Consider the following 27009-nt stretch of genomic DNA (forward strand, 5'->3'; position numbering starts at 1 on the left):
GGATGGAGAGGCAGGCAGTGGAGTAAGTAAGATGTGTGCTTTGTGAGAGTCTTGCTCTTGACCTTGCCTGAATTTCTTGCCATAGGAAATAACAGGAAAACGCTTGGTTCCCCCTGCTTTGCCCCTCTCGGACCACGGGACCTCGGATTTAGGATGCACTGATGGCGGAAGCAGGAAGCAGAGGACTTCCCCCTGCCATTCACTGATTGTCCTTCTTCTATCCCTAAATTCTGCCTTTGCAGATTTAACCCTTTTCCTTGGTTGGACCTTCAAAAGCTTCCTAATAAGTCATTCACTGAAAAGAGCAAGTTAGCATCTGAACCACAGCATGGTTGGGGAGGGGGGTGCGGGGGGGGGAGGTTGGCTTGTGACCCATCAGTCTACTCTTCTGCCCAGCCCACCTCTCGCTTTCAGAGGCATGTTATTCTCAACTCTGGGGACCTGTGCCAGGCAGTGCTTTCTCATGGGGAGGGTTTCTATTTTTTCAGTCACTGGCATTTTCTGCTCTTGCGATCTGGGCACCTCTCGATCAAGCCTCAGCAACGCTGACCCTTGTGGGTAAAACAAAACCACTTAAATCGGCCACGGGCCCCATCTTCCATCTAACATAAATCTCCCCAGATGGTGGTCTGACCACTGGCTGCCCTATCTGGCTGGCCACTCAGACGCTTCCGCGGACACCAACCGAAACGAAAGAACAGGTGATGTACAGTCTGGAGCCTCATCCCAGCCACCCTTCAGCTTTTCAGCCAAGAACCACCCACTCTTTGCCCAGGGAGGCCTCGCTGACCTCTAACCATAGGGACTCCCTTTTGTCTCCCTAGAAGAAATGCCGTTTCCATACAAGGAGACTTACCCTCCCCTCAAAGTTTGAAACATGTCAGTTGCTGGTCCTTTTCACACACCTGGCCAATCCCGTACTGGATTGCCGAGGTCCAGCCTACTCCCCTGGCCACACCAGCCTCTTGTGTGCCGCCTGGGGCCCTTGGGGTGAGGACTTAAAAGTTCTCCAAGAAATAGGCCAGCCAGCGGCGCCCCCCACCCCCAATTCCACAGCAGCCCTACGCACATTAGCAAGCCCACTGTGACATCGCATGAGTTCCCCCCCCCCCCCCGTGCGTGTCCACACTGATTAACCAGCCACTAAGCCTTGCCTCAGGAGTCACCGAGGCGCTCGCCCAGGGCTGGGCCTCTGACTTTGAACTTGTAGTGAAGAGGGGGTTTCCCGTAAGGGGAGACCGACCCTCCTTTCTGGATTCTCGTTCTGAAAGTGTGGAATAAGAGGGCAACAGCTCCTCTCCCTTCTCAACCCGAGAGACCTCGCTCGATATACTTCCGTTCCATTCCAGAGGCCTCCTCCAATCAGCAGGAGACTGGTCGCTGCGGTAACAGCACCGAGAGGTTATGAAACAAAGAACAAATGAAGCCAAGCCCTTTCGGAGAACAGAGCTTTCAGGAATGAAGCCCTCCGTTCATTCATGGAGGAAAGGATGTGGGGGTGATCTCGGGGCTCCTTTCACCTGGACGGGCACGTGGCTGCCACCAGAGCTCTCCCACCTGCTGTTGGGGCCCCCCGCCAGGTGTTGTGGTTTCCCAGCCCAGGGGACGATGTGCTGGCTTAGGGTCTAAAAAGGCTACAGTGCCAGCAGAGACAGCCCTCGGTGACCTCAGTTCTCCAATGCAAACTTGGGAACCCTCTTCTGCATGAAGAAAGGGATAGAGTCCCACAGAGACAGCACCTGCTGAGGGGTGCAGGGCCCAGGCCACTTCTAGAAGCAGCTTCACAACTCCAGTCCTTAAACTCTTCTAATACTTGATGGAGAGTAGACATTAGAGGGTATAAAGTACTCTTCTGGTGCATCTTCTCAATTCCCACCTGGTCTCAGTGAGCTGCAAACTATTCACTCAGAGGAGATAGGATGACCTCACTCCCCCCTGGCCCCTCCCGGGAGCGGGTGGGGGCAGCTCCCCTCCTACTCCATGGAAATGAACTGGGTTGCCCTCCCTGGAGAAGTCAGCCACCCATTCTGTTCACGAGTATAAATACAAGGCTTGGTGGGGTCCCAGCAGCCCCGCTTCTTCCAAAATGGAAAGCAATGATCATCTATCTGCTAAAGAAGCCAAAACTCCAAAGGAAACTGCTGAGAAACGGAGGCAAGGGGCTGGGAACCCCCAGAAAACCGAGGCGGAAGTAAGTCCTCTGGGATGGTCTAAGATCTTCCTACCACTGGCCCCTGACTTCTTCCCCTTCTTGGGGTGGGTGTCTGTGCCGGCTCAGGTAAGGAGGCCTCCAGCAGGGTCTCCAGGCCTTCAGGACATGATGTCTGAGCAACCAGTCCTCTGCCTGCTGGCGGGGGAGGGTGCGTGTGGCAGGGTGGGTGGGCAGGGGGTTGCCTTCCCCACTTGTAGTTCTAGGAATCCGGGGACACCCCTCTTGTGGCTGTGGGCAGTGGCCAGCTGTGCTTGAACAGCTGTCTCCAGGGGCATTATTGTCCCGGGAGTGGGACGCAGCTGTCACACTGCCTGCCTGCTGGGGACAGGGGTAGGGCAATGTGTGCAGTCAGTAACAGACACACAGAAGGAGGGAGGCGGCCCGGCTCGGTCACCGTGCTTTTTCCTCTACATCTGGGTGTGGGTTTTAGTGGACATTTCTTGGCAAAGAGGCATCCCAGTGTACTTTATCAGCTGCCATCCCCTCCTCCCATGCCTTCTAATTAATATCTACTACGTGAATTATTTATTGGGAACAGATGTTGGAGTTTAAAGAGTATTGAGTGGGGATCCTTTTGCTAATCAATTTCTTTTCACAGGTTTACTCCTTCACTACAAGCCAAATTGGAAATTTCCTGGCCACTGGAAGAAGCCTGTGCTCTGAGAAGCCTGTGTCATGAGTTTTGTAGCTCACCCCTCCTCCGTGCCCCTGCCCCCACCCGTCCTGTGGCCTGCTCTTTTGCTCCCCACCCCAATCCTGGTCAGGATGTCTCCTATTGATTGGAATTCTAATTTGATCTGGAGAAAAGGTATTGTCCATCCTTCACTCTCCAACCAGAAAAGACAAGCACCCGTCCTTGTTTTGGACCAAATGGTAACTCAGTGACATCTGGGCATGCCTCCCCAGGCTTCAAGCCCAATTTTCCCAGGTCATGCCATTAAACATACATACCCGGGATCAAGACGTCAGCCTGAAATTCTGAACACAAAAGGGCTGCAGGACTAAGTGACCCCATCTGTGTCTCACCCAGTGTCTCACTGGGACACTCCGGGAAAGCCAAGGTAGACTTTGCCCATTCAGTCCTAGATTCAGAGAAAACTCCTTGGCAGGCCTGCTAAGTGCTGGGGGCAGCTTTAAACATTGAGGGGGTGGGGAGGAGAGTGGTAAATGCTCCCAACAGGCAGAGGCCCTTTTCTCCACAAGAATTCACAGTCTAGGAAGTGGCCACGCCTGCACCTTGTGTTTTTCTGCCCAATGAGGGCTGAAAAGAGAGGAAAAGCAGGCTCTGCCCCGAGTGACTCTTTTTCCCTGCTCTCTGCCTGCCTCCAGCTCCTAACCTGGGTTCAGGAGAGAAACTGAGGTGTTGTGGAAGACCACGGGGTTTCCCATGCCCACCATCGCCCCATTTCATCTGCCAGCAACTCAGGGGGTCTGCCGCAGTAGAGAGGTGGGCTACAGGGCAGAGACAGAGGCAGAGGCAGGTAAATCAGGCTGGTGAACTGCCTTTGCCCCACAACTAATCTGTCCACCTAGAGCCGTGGTCCAGAATTCTCTGATGGTTCTGTAGTCTAAGCTTCTATAGTCTCACAGTGAGAGCCATCTCCTCTTGAGAGTCCGTCTTTACTTGGGAGGCCTGGGGGAGGGGGAGCCCCAGAGAAGGTTTGCTTTGGCTTCTTCCTGGACCCCCAGGAGTATCACTGTCCCAGGACCACTTTGGGGGCGAGTTGCTCACTGTTTTGTATTTCTGGCTAAAGCTCGTCTGTGGACTCAACTGCCAATATTCGAGGCATGAATCCAGGGAAGGAGGGAAACCTTGCAATGACTGGAGATGCAGGTTTACGAACCACAGGATACGGCCAACAGGGAGGGACCCTGTGCAGGGACGGGTTGTCTTGGGAGCGGAGGACACACAAGACAACAGAAACAGGAGTAAACCATTTCTTTTTTTTTTTTTCAATATATGAAGTTTATTGTCAAATTGGTTTCCATACAACACCCAGTTCTCATCCCAAAAGGTGCCCTCCTCAATACCCATCACCCACCCTCCCCTCCCTCCCAACCCCCATCAGCCCTCAGTTTGTTCTCAGTTTTTTTTTTTTTTTAAACGTTTATTTATTTTTGGGACAGAGAGAGACAGAGCATGAACGGGGGAGGGGCAGAGAGAGAGGGAGACACAGAATCGGAAACAGGCTCCAGGCTCTGAGCCATCAGCCCAGAGCCTGACGCGGGGCTCGAACTCACGGACCGCGAGATCGTGACCTGGCTGAAGTCGGACGCTTAACCGACTGCGCCACCCAGGCGCCCCAATGCTCTCAGTTTTTAAGAGTCTCTTATGCTTTGGCTCTCTCCCACTCTAACCTCTTTTTTTTTTTTCTTCCCCTCCCCCATGGGTTCCTGTTAAGTTTCTCAGGATCCACATAAGAGTGAAACCATATGGTATCTGTCTTTCTCTGTATGGCTTATTTCACTTAGCATCACACTCTCTAGTTCCATCCATGTTGCTACAAAGGGCCATATTTCATTCTTTCTCATTGCCATTGTGTATATAAACCACAATTTCTTTATCCATTCATCAGTTGATGGACATTTAGGCTCTTTCCATAATTTGGCTATTGTTGAGAGTGCTGCTATAAACATTGGGGTACAAGTGCCCCTATGCATCAAGGAGTAAACCATTTCAAGTAGGTTGGAACCTGACGTCTAGGTTGCATTTGGCCCGATAACGCAAGTAAGGAGCAATCACATAGTTTATTTTGCCTCCCCAAAGGGGAACTTGTGATCCCGGGGCAGCTGAGAGAAAATAAGCTTCCGTGCTCCATTCGAGGCAAAAGCTTTGAAGGGGACCAGGCTGGGGGGCTGGGGGCTCTGCTTCTGGCTGAAGTCAAGAAACCATGACTAGGACTTCAGACCCGACAGAGGCTCCCTTGGCCTTGTCCAATATTTGACAGTTGTCACTCGCCATGTGCAGAGGTGCCTGTGTGATGAGCTCCTGGCTCCCAGCCCCCAACACAGATCCTGACAGGGACCACTGTCTAGAATTCTCCGATAGTTCTCAAGTTGAGGCCTAAGCCTGCTATTCATATCTGCTCTTCTGGCGTAAAACTCATCTTTTGGGGATGTGTCTGAGCAAAGCAGGGAGCCACGATCTCAGTGGAGGCCCGGACCCTGCAGGCAGTGGCTACGCTCGAGCCCAGAAAGCCTCCTGAGTCCTCATGTCTCCACAGTGAACTTTGCAGAGCATGCGAGGGAGTTTGCCTCAGAAGGTGTCAACAGGCCCCTTCAGTGTGGCTGATAATGACATGAGTGCCTGCAGCCGTGATCCACATCTGAGAATTTCCCAGTTTATAGCCTTTAAAGCCCTCGTACACAGAGGTGTCCCTCTGGTCCTGGAGCAGTAAGCGGTCTCGGATCCTTTCAGGGATGCTCTTGTAGGGGCTCAGTTTCCTGGGCTTTGGGGACCAACCATTCTGCCACAGCCAATGGAAACAAGACCAAGCAAAGAATATGGCCTCCAGGGTAGGATGTGACCCCACCACCCCTGGGGAGAGAGCATGCGCAGGGAGCAGCAGTGGGGTGGTCCTCAAAGCTAGGACTCAAGTCACCAGCAAGGATAGTGGGCCTTTACTTCCTTCCCAGCTCCGATTCTGTGCACTGTTGGGACCACTTGTCACCTGCCTCAAAGAGGTGTCTCTTTCACCTCTAACCTATTTGGGACAGGGGGGCAGGCCTCGGGCTTCCTTGATCCCTTTTCTTCACAAAGTTAGCCCAGGCTGATCAGGCAGGCAAGAATGTGTAGTCTCCATACATTTTTTTTTTAGGGAGCAGGAAGGTAGCTTGGAGGCTGGGGGGGTGGGGAGGGGTATTTACTGCCATGGCCCATAGACAACCCAGCGTCCACCCAGGAATCCTTCATGTTCCGGCCGGAAGGGAATTCCTAGCAGCTCTTATGTTCCTAGAAGGCACATCCGACTTATATAAATGAAAGCAAGTGGAGCCTGCACAGGTTCCATTCTCCAGTAGTTAAAGCTCAGACTGAGCTACTTCTTCAGATACTTTACACGAGTTCAGTTAATTCTCCAGCTCCTCCTCACCCACTGCTGATGTGGATCTTCTAAATGTGCCCATGGCCTTTAGGATCCAGTATGTGCACAGCCAATGCCACTATCTGCCAGTTCAAAACCCAGGCTACAAGGGCCCACAGGTGAATGAGGCGCTCTCTGCCTGTAAGGGAGTCTGCCTCAGGTTGGAAAATCAGATGAATAGGAGGACATCGTGCCTCAGTGAATTTGCCCGTATCCACACAGGCCGCACAGGCAAAGTCTTGAACCACAGCTAACCTGAATCCTGGCCTGGCACCTTGTGAACCCCCCCAGAACACCGAAGGATGAAAGCCCACCCTGAGGTCACTGCCAACCCCCTTCTTCTCCCCCAGGAAGCTGTCATGAGATAGTTTCTTACCACCTCTGGGAGAAGAGAATATTGGGAGGGAAAGACCTCCTTTCCAGATGCTCATGGTGGAAAAAACTAAGGCATGAGCAGTCATGCCTGATGGATTCAAACCCTGGAGACCCAGAACCCCGAACTTCCCCTCTTCCTCCAACCCCATTCTATGGACTGTACAGATTCCACCATCAGGGAACGTCTCCCAAAGGTAGCCGAGTACTGATAGCAAACGGCTGGTGCTGGTGCTGGGTGACCTGGAGTACCCCCACCCTCTTTCCCTCCAAAAACTTTTATGACACCCCTGTCCTTATTTAGTAACCCTGGCTGGCACCTGCCCACCCCTAGAGTTTGCCAGTCTGGTGTTAGCTGATCGAAGTCCATTAACTTTTCACATTTCCAGCCCCAGGGTCTATGTGCAACGAGCGGCCACTGACTTCTGCTCCGTAAGAGCATGCGCCAGCCCATTCCCTATATCACACGTGCTCCTTTTTGCCTCTCCCCAGACTCTCCATGCCAGCATTTCTTCAAGATGCCCACAATTGCCCCTAAAGAGGCATCCATAGCAAGCTTATTACTTCACAGGAACCGAATTGTAGGTTGAGCTATCCACATTTGTAACTGCAACTTTAAAAGGGATAGAGTTAGGGGCACCTGGGTGGCTCAGTCAGTTAAGCATCTGACTTTGGCTCAGTTCAAGGTCTTGTGGTCAGTGAGATCGAGCCCCGCGTCGGGCTCTGTGCTGACAGCTCGGAGCCCGGGGCCTGCTTCGGATTCTGTGTCTCCCTCTCTCTCTGCCCCTCCCCCGCTCACGCTCCATCTCTGTCTCTCAAAAATAAAAATGTCAAGAAAATTAAAAAATAAAAGGGATAGAGTTGGCAAATCCTTGCTCCAGAGTATCCCGACAATATTAGGGCCTGGAAGGTGGGGCACAGTTGCTTGCCTTCCATTTGGGAGCCGAATCCTGCATCCCTGGAGTAAGCGGCCTCCACCTCAACATACACCATCTAACTTGATGCCCCTGCCAGGCCTCCCCTACACTCATATGCCCGAGGGTCCCGTCTTTTGTTCCAGCCGCCAGCTTTCGCCTGTCTGGGTCCCCGCGGCGACCAAGAACAGAAACTCCTGGCAGCAGCTGGGCTGAACGCTCAGAAGCCAGCAGCGCGACAGGGGTCAACAACCCGCCTAAGCCACAGCCATCTCCCTCTGGGGCCAAGGGGGCCAGCGAATCAAGAAGCGTGGGAGCCTCTCTCCCGGCTTCTCAGCCTCCAGGACGTCCCCCACCCCCCAGTCCCGCTTCTTCCCGCGCCCCCGCCCTCGGACCCTTCTGATGGCCAAGGCCCGTTCGCCCCCCAGGGAGCTCAGGACCGCTCTGCAGCGCGGCAGGACACGCACAGCCGTTGGGCGAGCGCAGTTACCCGACGGCCTCCGCGCAGGAGCGGCGGGCGGACGGGGTGAAGACGCCCCGCCCCCCACCCCGCCCCCTCTAACGGCCGAGGCGGGCGGAGCCCGCAGCGGGTGGGGTTGAGCCGGCGGCGTCCCGCCCCGCCCCTCCCCCGCGCCGCGCTTCCCGGCGCGCTCCACCAGCGGGTCACTCGCTGAGAGGTTCCCGGGGGTGGGTGATTGTGGTTCTCCGCCTCTCCGGACTCCTGCCCGGGGAGGGGGGGGGGAGGTGAGGACTAACTCGGAGGGTTTCCTGAGACATCCCTGATTTCAAATATCCTGTCCCGTTGTCGGACGGAGACGCCCTCCCCGCACTTCGGAGAACTGCGCACTCAGGCGTTTTCTAAAGGGTCTCATTGAGTTGAATAGAAGGGATCGAGGGTTACCAAATTCAGATAGGTTGATCCACCAGATTGTCCCTGGGGTCACAAACGGCTTTTTGCGGGGTAGGGAGGGGCGCTGTAGACCTTGCCTTCCCAAGTCTTTGGGCTTGAGGAGGAATGGACAGTGCCAAGGCCAAGGACTTTGAGTGAGCCGGGGAGAGGTGGGGGTAGGGTGGACTCAAGACCTACCATTTTCATCTCACCCAATGAGACTGAAAGCCCAGCTCAGAAGTGTGAGGTGCCTTCAAGTCCTACTTCTCCCCAGAACCTCCCGTCCCCCCCCATCTACCCTGAAATCAAAGGATCGTTTTTAGTTTCTTCAAGAAAAATTCAGTTTCTCCAAATCCACCTTTCTGCCCAAAGGAGTGGGCAAGCTACATCTCTCTCCCTGTTCTAGACAGAGTCCTGGATAATCAGCGTCCTTCCTCTCCCACTCTGCCTTTCCTCCCCACTGAGGTCCTCCAACTCTAGCGAGGAGATCAAGCAGTGGCATGAAAAGAGAGGAGGTGAAAAGCCATTTCCCTTCAGTCTAACAGGTTCCTTAGAGCCTGGAGGAAGTAGAATTAATAAACTGAAAGTGATTGCAACCAATCTCTGCCGCACTCCCACCTTACCACCTGCCAATCATTCCTTTTATTTATTTTTTTCAGTCATTCCTTTTAATACCTGAGGACTTTTTACAAAATGTAAAGTGAATTGGCTATTTCTTGAGGCAAACAATAGGTGGCTCTGAAATTATAGGATTTGTGTTAGTGTAAATCCATTAAGACGGAAAGTTTATAATCGTCCTCATTTGCATTGGTGACCCCAATCCAACTAGTCTGCAGGTACGTCCTCCCGCCCTCCCACCCAATCCATCTATGACTATTATTGTCACAGAAAGTCATGGTAAATTGCAAGCAACTGGACCCCAAAAGAGGGAAAGAAGGAGGAAAAATCTGGTTTTAATTTTTTTAAACATTTTTATTTATTTTTGAGAGCGCGCGAGCAGGGGAGGGGCAGGGAGTGAGGGAGACACAGAATCCAAAGCAGGCTCCAGGCTGTGAGCTGCCAGCCCAGAGCCCGAGGTGGGCCCAAACCCACTTAACGGTGAGATCATAACCTGACCCGCAGTCAGCAGGCTTAACTCACTGAGCCACCCAGGCGCCCTGAGACACCTTGTTTTTAATTAGAGCTTGGACTTTAAAGCTGTGAAAGCTAGAGGGACTTCCCTTTAAAATGCAGATGTGGGGCGCCTGGGTGGCGCAGTCAGTTAAGCGTCCGACTTCAGCCAGGTCACGATCTCGCGGTCCGGGAGTTCGAGCCCCGCGTCGGGCTCTGGGCTGATGGCTCAGAGCCTGGAGCCTGTTTCCGATTCTGTGTCTCCCTCTCTCTCTGCCCCTCCCCCGTTCATGCTCTGTCTCTCTCTGTCCCAAAAATAAATAAAAAACGTTGAAAAAAAAATTTAAAATGCAGATGTGTGTTGTGATGGTCTGAAGGGGGGAGGGAGAGACTGAAACAAGATGGAGAACTCTTCCCTGTGGCCTGTGACAATTAGGTTAAGGTGGTCCACAGCAGAAGCCAGAACTACTCAGCCCCACAGCAAAGAGGAGGTCTCACACTACAAGGAAGTGCAGCTCGTCTCTGGTGGAAGTGGTAGTGACAGTAAGGGACAGAAGGGGGACAGTAAGGGACAGAGCTGTGCTCTGCTGTGCTTTCACCTCAGCTGGCTCTGTGGGGGTGGGGGGGGGGGAGACCAAGTTTCATGGGCAGACTCGGGTTTGAGGGAGGGATATTCACACTCTCACAGATTCTCTTCTCGGAAGAACCAATTTAATTTCAGATCACCTGCAGGTGGACTCTGGGCTCCGTATTGTCACGTCCCAAATGACAGTGTCCTTGGGAACCTTGGTAAATCTAGGAAAGGGGCTGAAGCCTGCGGGAAGGCTAAGAAAGCACCCAATACTGGATAACCAGGCTTGGGGTGGTAGGAGGCGAGGCCACAGAGTGTGGAATGCCTCTGCCCTGCCAGGAGGGATTCGGGGTGCCGGGAGCATTTCTGGTTGACCGTAATTCCCCTCCGAAGCCCTCTGCCAGCCTCCCGAAGGGGTCAGGGTCTGGAAGGCCTCCATATAGGGACAGCTTTGTTTTGTGATTTGGCATGCTCTTGGCATTTAAAAGCAGAGGGCCAGACTCCAGTGGTGCTCCCAGAAGGAAATCAGAAACTATAAACTAGGGGCCAGGACTTAGGGAATCTTTGAAGAGTCTGTATCTTGTCATTTCTGATTGTTTCTATTTTGGTCAACTTTCTTTCTCTGTAGTTAAACCCTGAATACGGCAAAGAAGTGAGGAGCAAGAAGACCGTTCTTCTCCACAGCTAGTCTTGAGTGGAACCAGATCCTTCTCAAATGAGAAAGACTGAACCCTTGGGGCTTGCTGTACAAAGAAGTGTAGTGGGCTGGAGGGGTGTAGGCAGAAATGGGGTGCTCTGGGCTTAAGTACAGAAAGTCTCTGGGGACATCACTGGGGGTAGGCCGCATGGCCCAGCAGAGAAAGCCGGGAACAGAGAGTTTGCACAGAGGTCTGGGGTGCCAGGATGGACCAGGGAAGGAATGAATGGATCTGGCAGGCGAGAAGCTGGACCACGATGGAGCGCAGTTTAATCTCTCCTTTCTTTGATTTGTCCCCTGAATTTGCATACAGCCTGGCCACTCCAGCTAGACTGTTTGCCCCTCAGGAGCTGGGGCTCTTGTCTTATTTTTTATTCCTCATAGCACTTATTATTATTATTCCTCATAGCACTTTATTCCTCATAGCTCAGTGCCTGGCGCACGAGGTTGAATTTTATTTAAAACGATTTGCCTTAGATGGTATATTTGCAAACTCCTTCTTTCCAGATCTCAGTTTATTTTTTCCTGTAATTTTAAAGGGATTCTCTCAGACTCTCCGTAGGCTAAGGGAACTGAGCTCACAGTGCTTGAAGCTTCCTTCCAGAATTCTCAGGAAATGGAGCTTGTTGGCTTAGTGGGCTATTTAATTCTGTTTAGAATTAACATTGTCTAATAAGATATGTGTATGTACCCGGAGTGGGTAAAGTGCTATACAAATGAAAGATGGTATTATTTGCCATACGACATCTTTGATTAGAATGGATGATTCTCTGCCAAACTCTGAAGGCCTAAAGCAAGGCAGGTTGATGAAAGGGAAGGAAGTCTAAATGGCAGAGCCAGAGTTTTACTAGACTTGCACAACGGGGCCCTTAGCACGGCAACAGGAAAGTGCCCTTCTGAGTTGGGGCTGACGGGACAAGGCTTTGCCAAGGCAGGCTCATCTCTGGGCCCACACCCCACCCAAGGAATGCTGTCTTTCTAGAAGCTGCACACCTGAGTTGGGTCAAACCCTGGACTCCGCCAGCATGGGAGCCACCTAGCGTGGCTTCACATTAATGATCCAGATTGTTGTTCTAGCAATAGCCTTGCCTCGGGGTGTCCATTAAGAATGCTACTTACTAATTTAAGGAGCCCAAGGTAGAGTACTTTGGGGTTTTCAAAAAAGAGGGAGCTGTGCTCCTATCTTGGTGAATTGGAAGATGTCTCTCCTACATGTCCCTGTCCCACACCTGCCCCCCTCCCCCTTCCTACCATTGCAACTTCTGGCACATAAGCCTTTCAAAGAATAAAAAACAAAAGAAAAAATGGAAAGCTTACTGCTTCGCAATGTCCCCTGATGTTAAGTGCACGTGTGCACGCGGACACACACACACACACACACACACACACACGAGGTGTGATTTTTGTGGCTACACTTTTGGGGCAGTTACTTTTAAAAATTTTTTTTAATATTTATTTTTGAGAGAAAGACGGGGGGGGGGGGGGGCGGTGGGCGCAGAGGGAGAGGGAGAGAGAATCCGAAGCAGGCTCCAGGCTCTGTCAGCACAGAGCCCAACGCGGGGCTCGAACTCACGAGCCAGGCAGGAGATCATGACCTGAGCCAAAGTTGGATGCTTAACTGCCTGAGCCATCCAGGTGCCCCGCGCAGTTACTTTTTATAAACAAATCGAGACAGCAGAGTTTCAACATTTATCAGTTTATCACCAATGCTGAGTGCAGATTGTACCAACGTTTCCTTTGTTAGGGGCTCTGTCTGAGTTTTCTGGATGCACCTGAGCCAGGAAGAGGCCGTTCTGATATGCACTCCATTCTCCTCTCCCCTGGGCCAGATGCACCTCCTCCTTCACCTCCTTCCACACTGAGCTGGGTGATAGGCAGATGAAGTACAGACCCTGCCTGGGACAACCCCCTTATTTTACGGATGAGGAAACTGAGGCCCAAAGAGGGATCATGCTCACCCAGTCCTGCAACCTCTCCACCTTGCCCTCCCACCTTCATTTCTGATGCTTTCCTGCGTGAATGATACCAACTTTGCCTCTCCCTGGCCCCACATATTTCAGAATATTTCTGAGTAGGTGGCCCATCACCCTCCCATATTGGGCTCTTTCCCTCCCTCCAGACCCTCCTCACCCCACCGCTCTTGAGTATCGTAATGCCAGCGCCCATCTGTGTCCTTCCATCCGTCCCAAACTCAGCATGGTCAGCTTTCTCTTTTACCGTCTCGTATCCACAGAATGGGCCGCAACAGGGTCATGCCGTAGAAAGAGATCAGGGGAAGTGATAATTGACAATTTACTATTAGGATTGTAATGAGCAAAATTCTCTTCTATTTTGACTAATGGCCAGAGAGACAACTTTGCCACTGTTTTGCTTTCCCCTTAATCAGGATACAAAAAACTGTAAAAATGTTGTATCAAAGCCTCATGAGCATCATTCAAATCTTCCCTGACCCATTGCCTTCATTTGAAAAGCTAGCAGTTCATTAAAAACAGAACTGTTGTGCGTGACACTTGACAGTACATTCATTTGTCAGGTGACTCTGTCACTTTGCAAACAACCGCTTGGATGTCCTCCGCAGGCAGGCGCATAACCTCTCCCTGGTAATAGCACGGCAGCCCTGGAAGGAACTCCGGGCTCCACTTTACAAATGAGGAAACTGACACCCAGCGAGGGGAAGGAACTTGCCTAGGGCCACTAACAAATACTAAAAGTGGGACTAGAATGTAAGCCTTGTAACTCCCCTCAGGACCCTCCCCCACCTCCCCAAGCCCACCCCCAGCTTCTCACAATGGTAGAACCAGGATACTGTCAATGGAAAGGATCTTGGAGGTCTTCTGGACACTTCTAAATGCAGGAAAGGCTGGACTGTCCACGTGAAAACAAAGCCTACTACATACACTGAGGCATTTGTCATCACCTCCTGGGCAGCTGCCTGAATTAGAGCTGCAGGTCCCAGGAGGTGAGACTCTGCCCCAGAAGGAGGCTCAACAAAGCCCCTGCAAACACGAGGAATATACGCGTTACTTCCCTCCAGCTCATCAGAGCTACTTGAGGGCAGGCACTGGGCAACCCGGCTTTGCCATCACCCTCAGCAACCAGCTTTGAGGCTTCCTCAGCCAACAGGTGGTCACAGAAGCCCCCCAGCTGCTGGGTCAGTTGCCAGGACTTTGAGATGTCGACAGAGAAAGATAAAGACCAGGAAACCGTTTCTAACACAGTTGGCCCAGAGCAGAGAGTAAATGCCAGGAACGGCCTGGAAGAGGCTATAAAACGAGAATAAAACAGGATGATAATTTATGATGTGCAGTAAAAAGATCTGGGGAAGCTGAGCAGCCAGTGAGATTTCATTTCCCTCTGCTCGGTGGCTCTTCAACCATGCTGAGCAGTTCCCTGCCCATCCAGGCAGCCCCCACGTTTTGGAGAGCCAGCCCCCCGTCCCACATGAAGGCAGCAAAGTCAGCCGCGGCTGTCTTCCAGGCCCCATAGAGCCCTCACTATACGGATTCTTCCCTGCAAGGGCATAAGCCCCCCCAGCCGCCAGGGCCCCCCAAACTCTTATAATAAAATCCATTTCCATTGTAGGCCACCTTACACGTGGTGAAGCACCTTCCCACCCATTATCTCATTTGATCCTTAAAGAAACTCTTTGAAGAGCCTCCTATAGAGATATTAAGAGAGGGGCTCAAGGTCACACAGCTAGTCAGTGGCAAATCCAAGACCTGGATGCGGGACTATCTATTTCAAGATCAAAGTCTTTCTCAAACCCAGCCCCATTCCCCCTGCCTGGAGCCGATGACTTTGAAATTCAAGGTAGAAGTGAAGGCTAGTCCCCATTTCCAACCTCCCCTCCATCCAGAAAGCCCCAGAGGCTGGGGCCCAGGCCCAGGCCAGAGGGCACCTGCTTTAACTGGCCCTTTGAGCCCCAAGGTGGAGTGGGGCAGTCCCAAAGGGAGGCCGGCAAATCTCATGTCAGGTACACCAGGCCTCACCCCAGCCCCTTGACTGGGGCCACATGCTGGTCACTGAGTTTGTGGAGTCCATGGGCTGCCCCTGCTCTGGGGTTTAGTGGGCTCTCCACCGGGGCTTGCCAGGTATCCCAAGGGGCTAAGACAACCCCTTCCCCACTTACTGCCAGGCGTGAAGTGATCGGTCTGCTGCATGGAGAACACCTCTTGTCCTGTGCAGGGCGGTGGTGTGCCCCCTACCGCTCCCAATCTACAACGTTCAAAGGCAAAGGCAGGCAGCAGCCAGTGAGAATGTCCCGCCACATCCTTCCAAGGGGGTTTGGAAGGTATCTGAATGTGGGGGAGGGGGGAGGTGCCTGGAAGGAGTGAGAGCACTGGACATTGCTCGCATTCCAGGGATTCTTTCCTTGGGGTGACTTGGGGACCCTTTCCAGCTTGACAGAGGGGAAGGGGAAGAGTACAAGAGGGCCAGAGATGTTAGAACTCTGGGGCTGGAGCCTGCTGCTGGTTCTACCGCTAAGCCACCGTGTAGCCGCAGACAATTCACCTCCCTGAAACTCACTTGCCTCTCCTTGCCCATCTCAAAGCACCCTTGGAAAGCTCCAATCTCAGAGGCTGGATATGACAGGCCTTTATAAATCTCCAAGGTCCTTGAATTGTAGGGTGCTGTAACTATTGCTGGCCGAGCAAAGAGGTCACCAACAGGCAACGCTCTCGAGGCCATTTCTGGCCTGTCCCCAGGCCTGTTGGTGCCACCGTATCCCTGCCACATCAGGGGCCTATCCCTGTCCCCCTAGGCACTCCTAAAATGAGGGAAAGCAAATGAACTCCGTCATATCAGGCCAAGGTGGAGAATCTGAGGGTCACGGATCCCAGAATATCCCCCCCAAGACGATCACACTCCCCACACGCATCTTTTCTTTTTACTCCTCCTTCTTCCCGTGATCCCACAGGGGACGGCACAGCCCTGCACTCACTCCACCCTGCTGATCTACCTCAAGCTCACTGTCCCGATCTCCACTCACTCTCAAGAACCGCTGTCTGCCCCCGCACCCGGCATCCGACTGTCTCTGCTTGAGGTTGCGCAGCCCAGCAGCTGGCCGGAGGCCCATCCCTGAGTTCTTGAAGACCGTCTGGTTACCAGGCGTGGCAGCAACTGCCCTGAGTCTCTCTCCAGTGGTGTAATTTTCTGATCCACCTCAAGAACCCCAATTCTTCTACCTGACTCGTCGCCTCTGTTTAGCTCAGTGAACCCCTTGGATCAGTTGACACTTAAAAGGACAAGCCTTGGTCAACTCAAAGCACAGAATCTCAAAAGTGACTTTTCACGGGTGTGGCTGCCACCACCAGGGGCTCGAGCGCTAATTTCCCCTTGCTCTCCAGGCACCCAGGTCCTCTCCTGCTGAACTCTTAGGTGTCTGACCTCCCCCCCGCCCAACCACTAGGCCCCCAAGCTGCTGCTCTTTTTCTTTCTCTCTGTGACCTCCCCTTCCCCCCACAAAACTTCAATTCCTACTGTGGGTTCACATGGGCTACATAACAGGTACAAAGGAATCGAGTTTTAAAGTAATTTATATGAGGTCTCTGGGCACCGCAAGGACTTCCGGAGGGATAAAAAAACATAAAAAATGTGGTGGCCCCTTTGGCGAAGCTCCGCCGTGTTTAACAAACCCTGAGAATGCTCACTGGCCTGCCAGCTTTCTCCTCCTTCCTTTGCAAAAAACGCGATCAAAGGATGCCCGATGGGAGAACCCACCCAAACCCACTGAAGTCACACCTCCGCAGAGACGCCGCGTCGTAAGAAACCCCCAAACTGTTTCTCGTTGGTCTGGGTATATTTTTCCAAACTCTCCAAGGGAAAAGGACAGAGGTTTCTGTGACCAAACCCCGAAGTGAGCACCCTGGGGTTTCCTGCCAGTCTGGTGATTTGGCGTTCTGACAAGCTGTCAGTTCCTTTCCCTCCCCCTCGAGTTCTACAAACAAGACCACCCAGGGTCATCCAGATGCTCCCTGGGGCACCAGGCTGATCCCCTTCCAGAATAGATGCCTTTCGAGAGCTACTGGCCTCCCTTCGGGGCCTCCGTGCCCTGCTCACATCCAAGGGGTTCCAACATCTGCTCCTTCACTGTCACGGGTGGACTGCGGCCTGGCTTGCTTGCTCCAAGTTAGCGGAGGCGGTTCCTCAGGGGTTGCCTTGTGGCTCAGGGTCACAGTGTGCTGGGTTCAGGGGGCCCCCGATCCCAGTCCCCGTCCTCATGGAGCTTACAATCTGGTGAGGGACACGAGACACGCAGGATAGGGAAATCACGCAGGATGCACCTGTATGGGCCAGGTGCAAAGCCTTCCTGCCGGGACCTAGCCCAGCAGGCTGTCGCTCTACAAACCCTTCCCCCCAGACCTAGATAGAGACAAACTTCAGTCTAGACCGGATCTGGGTTGTGGTGGGTTCCTAATTAGTGGGGCCTGAATTAATGAGTCTTCCTCTTTTCGTTGACAATGCAGGGAAGGCGCTTGCTGGAAGGAGCTGTTCCCCAGACAGGCCTGTCTGGCTCTTTTCCTTCCAGAGCCTACTTAGCCCCCTGCCCCTGCTTCTCTCAACCTCCCTCTGTTTGTGTTCAGCTTGACGTTTCTATTGACGTATTGATCTCCGCTAGCCGAGGAGCGTTTCTGCTGAACACGCTCACTGCTCATTCTGGGGGCCGGAGGGCAGAGCTGACCTCAGCTCTTCAAGTGCCGGGGCTCGAGGGGCAGGCCCGATGGGGGTGCCGTGGACAGGGGCCTCTAGTCTGGGGCGGGGAGGAGCCTCTCTGGCATCGGGATGGAGATCTTGATGGGAAGCGGAGAGACAGTTGTTTGGAGGGACAGAGGCGAGCAAAGCTGCGGCCGCCCTCGGGGGAACGGAGACACCAGGTGGCACAGAGACGCAGATCGACCTTGGAGTCTTTCTATCCAGCTCCAGAACTCAGTGAACACGTGTCCCCATCTGCAAAGGGAGGCTTTTTTCTCCTCGCTCTTTATGCATACTTAAGAGGAGGCTTCAAATAATATAGGGTTGTCCTTTAAAACCTGTAACAAAGCACGCCAAAGGACTAAGTAAGTGTAAGCTATGGTTCCTCATCACTGCCACCCAAGGACCTATGAGGTAGCCAGCTAGCCAAGCAGGGTCTTGAGGGTATGGTCCTCTCTCGGACATCTGGCCAGGAAGTAGCCACAGGTTCACAAAGTGGGTCCTTCAGGGGTCCAGGCGAGGCGCGTTTGTCTTTTGTAGTTCAAAGAGGCGTTCCATAAATGTTCTCCCTCGCTGTCCTCTCCTAACTGCCAGGGCTCCGTCCCAATCATCCGTGTCGTGGAATTTGGAGTCACCCTGGCAGATCTCTGGTTTCTGCACGTACCCCACACCAAAGGCAACATTCAGGCTGGTGAGTGGGGGACGTGCAGGGGGGACCAAAAGGGAGCTACTTCTTTGTCGTTAACTGGTCTTTGCTCCCTCGAAACATTTCCTTTTTCCATTTTTTTCCTGCCTGCTCACATGGACCTTACCCCCAACACCATAGTCTCTCCACTAAAGGGGGAATCATCTGGCCCTGAGTGGGATGGTGTGAGCCATTCCTTGGTGATAAGAGTAATGTAAGGAGACATTACATTAATTCTGGCATCATGGAACATTCGTGCATACAACCCAGCAGGCTATTAGCAGATTGCTTGTCAGGAAATGCATGTTCTCATCTTAGTGGAGTGGGAAAAAGGCAGGGCCCAGGGCCCACTTCCAGCTCTGCTACCATGAGTGGGTGAGCAGTTACATGCTGCATCCAAGCTTTGGCTTCCTCCAGGTTGCATTCCAGAACTTTCCCCGAGTCTCTTCTTTGGCTCAGACATTCTAAGCTTTAAGAGCACCGGGAACCCTTTTTTTTTTTTTTAATTTTTTCAATGTTTGTTTTATTTTTGAAGGAGAGGGAGACGGAGCATGAGCGGGGGAAGAGCAGAGAGAGAGGGAGACACAGAATCCGAAGCAGGCGCCGGGTTCTGAGCTCTCAGCACAGAGCCCGACACAGGGCTTGAACTCACAAACTGTGAGATCGTGACCTGAGCCGAAGTCGGATGCTCAACCGACTGAGCCACCCAGGTGCCCCCGGGAACCCATTCTTATATTTCAGATAAACTCCGTGAAGAATCACTTCGTCAGAATTACCCACAGAATGACCCACTCAGCCCCCTGAGTGGGCAGGGTCGGAAAGAAATCTGAGTGTATCTACACTATATCCCTGTCATAGCCCTGCACCGTCACCTGCACGCAGCCATCCCCGAGAGCCAGGTGCAAGCCTAGATGCTTCTGGTCACCCTCTGCTTCCTGGTGGCCTCCACCCCTGGTCTTGTAGAACGAGCTGGGCTTTTTCCACACACTGGCACCCATCAGGCACATAGTTACCCACTGTACCCCTTGCCCCTTCTCCATGTGAAATGTCCTCAGGGTAACCTGATGCAGCCACTTGGGAAGGAGGCCTCCCCATGTGGCACTGTTGAGGCCCCCAACATCCGGGTGCTCATTGTCTCTGAACGCTTAGCTCCCACTGGCGTTTAGTGTGAAGTGGCTCAAGAACCCAAGGGCGGCGCATCTGATCGGCAAAGGGACAGGAAAGCCAGCCATCCCATTCTTCACCCACCACCTGCCCCACCCTGACACTCAAGCCCCTCACCCATGCGCCCCAGCCTCTCCTTCCCAGGCCTGGCCCAGCGACCTATCTGGGCCCTCTCGCGCCCCGACCCACAGCACACCCCCACCTGCAAGAGAAGCCCTTATTGGACATGAACGATGCCACCACTGAAGCGACGAGGACTAAGACTTCTGCAGAGGACAGACCTGTCAACAGTTAAACATGACAGAATGTGGTAGGATTCCTCAGGGGGACAGACTGGTCCGTAGGCACACAGAGGCCGGCGGGTTCAGGAGGGAGCACACGGGAAGGTGGTGCTTGAGCTGGGTAGAAGCGGTGGGGTGCGAAGTGTGGGCCCCACGGACTGGCTCGACCCAAGTGGGGCCTAGGGGGAGGGTCAGCCACAAAGTGGGAGAGGAGCAGAACACACACCACTTTTTTTGACGTTCAGATGCTTGTGCTGCTCTCCTTGCGGGCCCTTCTTCCTTCCCTGGGGACCTGAAGTTGCCATGGCAACAAAGCTCCATTGCAACTGCTGGGGACCAGCAGTAGGAAATGGGGGCTCGGTGAGCTCAGGGTGGAAACCTCTCCCTACCCGGAGGTGTTACTGCGGGCCTAGGGGTGGGGGAGGGAATGTATGCGAGCGAGCGAGAGAGCGAGCGAGCGAACCAGTCCGGGGTCGGGAAGATGGCTAAAGGAGAGACCTTCTGGTGGAGGGGATAGAAAGGATAAACATCCACAAGAGTGGAAATGGGGCTTTCTCTCCTGCTCCACGTCCCCAGGACCCAGTGGGACGCCATGTTTGAGAACACCAATCACCCACCACAAGAGCTGCAGGGGAACACAGTGCCAAACCCCCCGCCTGACCCCACAGGTGACGCAAGCTGAGCTCTACCTCTGGAAGCGAACAGGCTTCTTTGCCTCTGCAAGGAGGGCAGAGTTCCAAACCTCTTCCAGCAGTCCCCAAATTGTCATCGGCTGCCCCTCTCACCAATGTCCATCTTGACCTCCCGACCTGCGTCCCCGATCCCATCTGAGGCATCCACGGCATCCACGTGCAGCAAAGAGTCAGGGTCTTGAAGTTCTTCTGAGGAATGACTTAGGGCAGAAGAGGGAGAAGTACTATGTGACCTGCTGTGGCCCTGAGCTGTGGCCACGGCTAAAGGTTGGGGAGGACGGTGGTCCTGTACCACCAGTGGGGCTCCATGAGGGTGGCCTATACCCCCTGTGGCAGCTTCCCCTCCCTGAGGAGGAGTGTGATGGGGTGATGGAGAGGGCTGGATTGGGGGTATGGCATGTGGTGACGTATGGAGGTATATCTGTGGTTGAAAGGCACCCGGGAGAAGGCCTTGCAGCGGGACCCCGGCATGGAGGTGGGACCAACGGAAGAGCCCTCCTTCCTGTCCACGACCCCAGTCGTGTTTCTCCTCGGCCTCCCTAGCCGTGCATTTGAAGATTTCCTTCCTCTGAAGGGTGAAAACCTAGCTGGGTTGCCCCATTAGGATCCCACCAAGATGCAGCGCCCTCGGGTTAGTGAGACTCAAGTGTTTCCTTGTTCAGTATAAGTACAAGAAGCCACATCATCCTGCATGTGGAAAGGGAGTTCTCAGCCGTTCCTCAGACCCTCCGAGTCCCCGGTCCCCACCTAGATGATTCCATCTCCTCCCGTGGCTCCCTCATCCATCCCAACCCTTACCCCAGAAGTGGGGAAGGCCACCTGGTGACTAACTTTCCATTCTCCTACTGGGGTCCTGCCAGCAATTCTTGGGAGCTTCTGCCTGAATCCCAGCTTGGATGAACGATCCACTCATGTGTCCCCAAATTATTGTTCTGCCTCTGAAGTTGGTCAGATTTTGATTTCTGAGGCCCGGCTGTGAGGAGTGTGCCCACCTCCTGCTTCTATCCTTTCAAGCTTTTGTTCTCAAAACCTTCCCTAAGCTAACTGATACTTGCAGAGGAAGGTTGAACAGGGTCAGGGCACTTAACACATCTACAGGAAGCAGTGAGGGGCACCGTGTGGGGTGGGAACTGGAGAAAAGAGTCTGTGGTTGAGCCAGGCCTCCCCCCACAGGGGCAGGGGGGGTGTCTCCCCTCACCCCAGGACTACTGCTGACCCCTCTGTCCTGCTCCCTTGTCATTTCCTCCGTGTCGCCTCTCCGTCACCCCATCTCTACCTCTTCCTTCCAATGATTCTTTTCAGCTTCAACTCGCGTTGCTCTTCCCCTCATGCTCCGAGCGCTTCCCAGGTCAACCCTCCGAGAAGCCGGACCCATTTGCCCTGTGTCGTCCCTTCTCCCAGGCCACATCTCAAGTTGACTTTCCTCGATGGTCTGCCCATAAGTCAGCTGGGACCAGGCATGGTGCACGGGACTCTGGTGCTCTCTGGGGTCGGACAGTTGTCTTTTGAAGGAACCATGAGCCTGACACAGCTGCAACTGGCAGGTCTACGAAAATTCCATGAATCTGACAGATGCCCACCAAGCGCCTATCACATGCCAGGCGCCGTTCTAGGCCTCGGGTATGCCATGAGGTCAGAGCCCAGCCCGGCCTCTACCATTCTTTCGCCAGCACTCTGGAGTCTGCCAGCAGACTCTTCCCTAAGAGATAAGAGATGGGGGGTGTCTGGAGAACACAGAATCTTATGGGGGACCCAGCAGCGGCCCAAGAACTTTTCCGGCCCCCGCTGTTCATTGCGGACAAGGAAACGGCTGTGCAGAGAGGTGATCTAGATAGCCAAGCGCTCCTGGGTGGAGAGCTGGGACCGCATGGCCTGTGTCCGTCTTCATTTCCGGGAAACGTCCACCATGTTTCTCCCTCGACTTGGAGGGAGAAAGGGAAGTCCTGAGCTCCTGATTCTGCAATTCTTCTGCCCTTGCATCTTCTCCCTTTCTCCCTCCCACCCTCCGGGCCTCAGCCGACATGAGTAGGCACGGAGTGGGGGTGGGGGAGACACTTGAGAACCCACCTGCTGAGGAGCCCAGAGCCAGCCCTCGGCCCTCTGAGAAGCCAGATGGGCTACCTCCCTGATGTTTCAGACTCCTCTGCTGTCGGCTCTGGGGCCACTTTCTGTCACCCCGTGTTGATGACCGAGCTTGAGCCCTGAGGCAGGTGTGCTAAAACAGGACCCCGCTGCACTGACGCCTTGCACTAGAGATGCACTAGACTTCCTGGCCCTAAGGTCACATGGGATGTAAGTGGAAATGCTTCCGGGGGGAATCCAGTCGCTTCTTTCTAAGCCCCAAATCGTGGGTCTGGCGTCAGCCCAGTAAACTCCCTCCGCGTTGCTGCCTTATGTGCTTCTATTCCAAGTCGTCTTTCTGTGCTCTGCTCCTTAAAACTGCCCCTGTCCTTGCCCTGCAGCAGAGGTGTCCCTTGTCCCCTCCCCGTCCCTCCCACCTTCCCCACCACTCCGCAATCACCTCCTGTCCTCCTTACTACCTTGGTCCAGCCACACCCAGCATCCCCAGGATGGACCAACTGGAAGAGATGGAGAAAGAATGAGAAGGAGGGTTGTCCTGACTGCATCCAGCTGAGATAGGGAGGCCCGGGTCTGGGTTCCCAGCCCGGACAGCACCAGGAGACTCTCCTGGAAACTCATATACCCCGAGGAGGGGGGGGGAGGGCCACTTCCCAGGGAGCTCGGTCAGTAAGTCTGGGCTGGGCCCACATCTTCAAGCTTGACTGTCTAAATAGGCAAGCCCCCCTCTCATCCCACTGGCAGTCTCCAAAGGGGGAAAGAGAGAGAGAGAGAGAAGAAGAGAGAAATTGCATTAGGGAACAGTTGCCTATAACTGTTACCAAACTTTTGCAAACCAAGAAACAACAAAGAAGTAAAAGCAGTAGATAATTAAGTACATAATTGTACACACCACTCGTTAATTAAGCTTTTACTCCTCAAACCTGACAGAATCTGCTCATAAGGTGATAGCGGGAGGGAATGCGGCATATGGCAAGCCATCTGCAATACCAACGCCTTGTCGATGAAAACCTCGCTGGCCCACAAAAAGGAGATGCTAAATGTAGTTTTCCGGCGCAGAGCAATTTATCTTCATTCCGGGCAGAAAAGGAGTTGATGGTACTGAGCGAAGATGAACGAGCGTCACGAAGAGCCGAGGGGCTCCGTCTGTGACAGTGACGGTGGCGCCGCCCCCTCCGCACGTGCCCCCCCCCCCCGCTGTTGGGTGGCCCCTGCCGGCAGCATCCTGGGGGCCCCTTTGGTGGCTTGACTGTCTGAGTGCCTGTGCCTTAAGGGCACAGGAAGGGGGGGAAGCGAGGTGGCGTGGCCAGGGCTGGGGTGGGCTCCCCTCTGAAATGCTCCCCGCTCTGCGCTTGTGCAGGGGTCAAAGACCCGCGGAAGCCCAGAGAGGAGTGACATAATGGGGGGACACTGACGGTCCCCTTGTTTCTCAGCTGTCAGTCCACTGCCTGTCATTCCACCTTGGGAGCTTCTGGTCTCAAGGGTCCTTAACCTGTTGGAGCCTACTTCCTCAACTGTAAAATGGAGATAAATTACCTACCTGGGCACATAAGACCTGGGAAGACAATGCAAAAAGTGTATTAAACCCTGGGAAGCTTACATATGAGTGCAATTGTTGTTCTTAATCCTTAATCGGGAGCCCTGGAGCCTTGAGCCACCTCTAATTCCAGTGAACCCTGCCCCTAGCAAGCAAGCCCAGAGTGAGGACCTCGGCCCTTCTACCCCAGACAGTGTCTGTGGCTCCCTTCATTCTAAGGGGCCCTTCCAGTTCAGCTCCCGTGTTCTAAGAATCTGACCCAAGCGGCCCTACAGCTGGAGGAAGGGGGGTACCCGGGAGATGGAGCTGTTGGGGGCCAATGGGCAGCTGGCCTCCTGGGGACACAGCAGGGCTGGGGGCATGGACGCAGGCGTAGCCCTGCCAGGCTCCGGGCATGCGTCTCTGCTCCCCTCCACCTAACTGCTCCTCAGACGGTGGCTGCCTTGGCCCCGTCAGTGGGGTCACATAGTACAAAGCATGGTGACTTACGTGTGTGGAAGTCCCCCTCTTCCCCCGTGGAGTCCCTAGTTCAGAACTGCCCTCTACCCAGATTCAGGCCAAGACCCCAGCCATTGACTTCTCGAGTCAGAAGTGGGAGGTGGGTTCCCTCCACCTCTGCTGGGGAGGGCATCCATTGGCACTCATCAGTGTCTTTTTCTCTCCACAAGTATTCCAAGAAATGCCTTGTTAGACGGTGGGGACGCGGCCGCCTTGCTTTCGGGCTCCTCACCTCCTACTCCTACCTGCCTCTTCTGCAGGGCCGTGGGCCCGTGGTGGCTCACTGTCCCTCACCCACGACTGACCGGACCCTTCCTCCAGGGGTTAATTCTTCTGCACAGGCAGCCCCCAGGAGGCCCCTGTTCCTATCACGTCAGAAGGACTCTGTACAGACCCAAGTCTACTCCCTGGAAGGCAGAGCCTGAGGCTGGTCAGCATGATTGAACTGAGCAGATGATGATCTCTGAGCATCTGCACGGGCCTTTCCTGGTCATAGAACATGGCATTCATTGCTTCCTCCCAGCAACCCCAGAGGGAGGCAGAGAGAGGGGAGGGCGGCAGGGATGAGGGGGCACGGGGACCATGCACTGACCAGGGCCCTCCCCTCCTTGAAAGGTGGATAACCGTGTTCATTCCAGAAAAAGCAGAGGGAGCGCCCTTCATACTCAACACTTCACGTCTCAATGGTTTTATTACTTTCCACATTTTATCAACAAAGGAAGTGAGGCTACACGATCCCCAACATCATCACAGAGACAGATTTCTTAGCTAGAAGGAATCAGAGATAGTTCACTCCCCTCTCATTTTACAGATGAGGAGAATCAGGCCCCCAGGATAGGAGTGACTTATGAAAGGTCACCCAGCAACGGGAGAACTCTCCCTGCCTTAGGACCTCAGCAATGAGCATCGGGCCGAGTGTCTTTGATGAGGTTTTTGGGGGATGACAGTGGGGTTCGTGGGGTCTGGAGCCGCCGGCCAAGAAAGAATTCTGGAAGACGTCTTTGGTGCAAAAAAGCTGATTTTATTGAAACACTGGGAGAGCACCCGGTAGGCAGGAAGAGCTGCCCCGGGGACCACAGGAGAGACTGGTTTTATACTATGGGGTTGGGGGTGAGGTAAAGTCCAGGGGAAGAATCCAGTGAGATTTTCATATGCTAAAGAAGACTCCCAGGATGCTATTGTCAAGCCAAGGTTGTTTTTCCCTCTAGCAAATCATTAAGACGGGAGTTCCTGGAGAAACGTTTTACTCGGCCAGCCTCAAGTATTTGTCAAGGGGCTGCGGGTTACAAGGAAATTTAGTTCTATCCGCCATTTCCTTCTGCCTTTGTTTCTCACATCACTACGGAGGGGTGATGGAGACTTAGGTCCTGCCGTTCTAGGATCTCTATCAGTTAACCAGTTGTTTTCAACCTTTCCTTTGTTCCTGGGCAGCCAGGAGTGCGAGGAATATCACACATATCCCACCTGGGGGTGTTGGCGAGGTGGGGGGGGGGGGGTTGCAGCCTGTCAGCTTGCCTTCTGCTGCCTCATCGGCTTCAGTAAGGAGTCGTCAGGAGAGGAAAAGCCCCTGTCTGGCCATCACTGGGAAGGTAGGCCCCAGGGATGGGCAGATGGCCTCTGTATTTCTGAAAACAAACCCCTTTTTATGTTGCTAAGGGCCAAAGCTCTCTTGGGACATAGTTTTTCTGACCCGCTGGGAGGACGGAGAGAAAAGGGAGAAAAACGGTGGGATTGGGGCTTGGTGTGGGGTGGGAAGTGGGGGCTCAGGTTCAGGCCCAGCCCCCAGACAGTGGACTGTGGCCCCAAACGACTGAGGAGAGCCCTCTGAAGGCCCCCAAGGCCTGCACTCAGCTCTGCGCTGGCTACCGTCTGCCCGGACAGCATCCATCTCGGGTCTGCCCCGCTGTGGGGTGGCACTGAATCCGCACAGATCCCGGGCCTCGAGGCACCCAGAACATTCACAGGAGGACCCCGGGGCTCCATAGACCCCTCTTGGGGAAGAAGCACATCGGCTGCAGAACCCTGGCGTGTCTGGGCTGACGGGGTGGAGGAGAGGAGCACTTTTCCGCAGGCTTTAAAACGAGCAGAGTGGTTGGGGAGGACAAAGTGAGGTGGGGTAGCACAGAGCCGGCATTCTGGGACCCTCCAGCCTCCTGCCGGCCTCACTCCTGCAGTTTCAGATGCCCTCCCCAGAGGAGGGCCTGCCTGACGAAGGCCCAAGGTGACAGACAAGGGCACAGAATTGCTGCCCCCCCACCCAGCACCACAACTACAAGCCCCCATCCTAAACACAGTTCCCCCAGGAACGTCTCTCAGCCAGCTTGTCAGGTCGGACGGCCTTCCAGCCTCTCAGGTGCAGCTGGGGTCACCCTGCAGAGAGCGGGCCCTCACCCAGAAGCTCTGAGTAGCCGGGCCCCTCTCCCCGGGCCCTGCACCCAGGCTGGCAGGAGGGTACAAAGTCGTTCTCTTTGGAGCACCTGCCGGCTGCTCTGGGCCGTGGGCCAGGCCCTCCGCTACCCTCTACCCAGGCTCT

This window comes from Lynx rufus, unplaced genomic scaffold (assembly GCF_022079265.1).
Source record: "Lynx rufus isolate CCGP_SWC_20201006 ecotype Redwood Valley unplaced genomic scaffold, mLynRuf1.p SCAF_6, whole genome shotgun sequence".
In the NCBI taxonomy this organism is placed as follows: domain Eukaryota; kingdom Metazoa; phylum Chordata; class Mammalia; order Carnivora; family Felidae; genus Lynx; species Lynx rufus.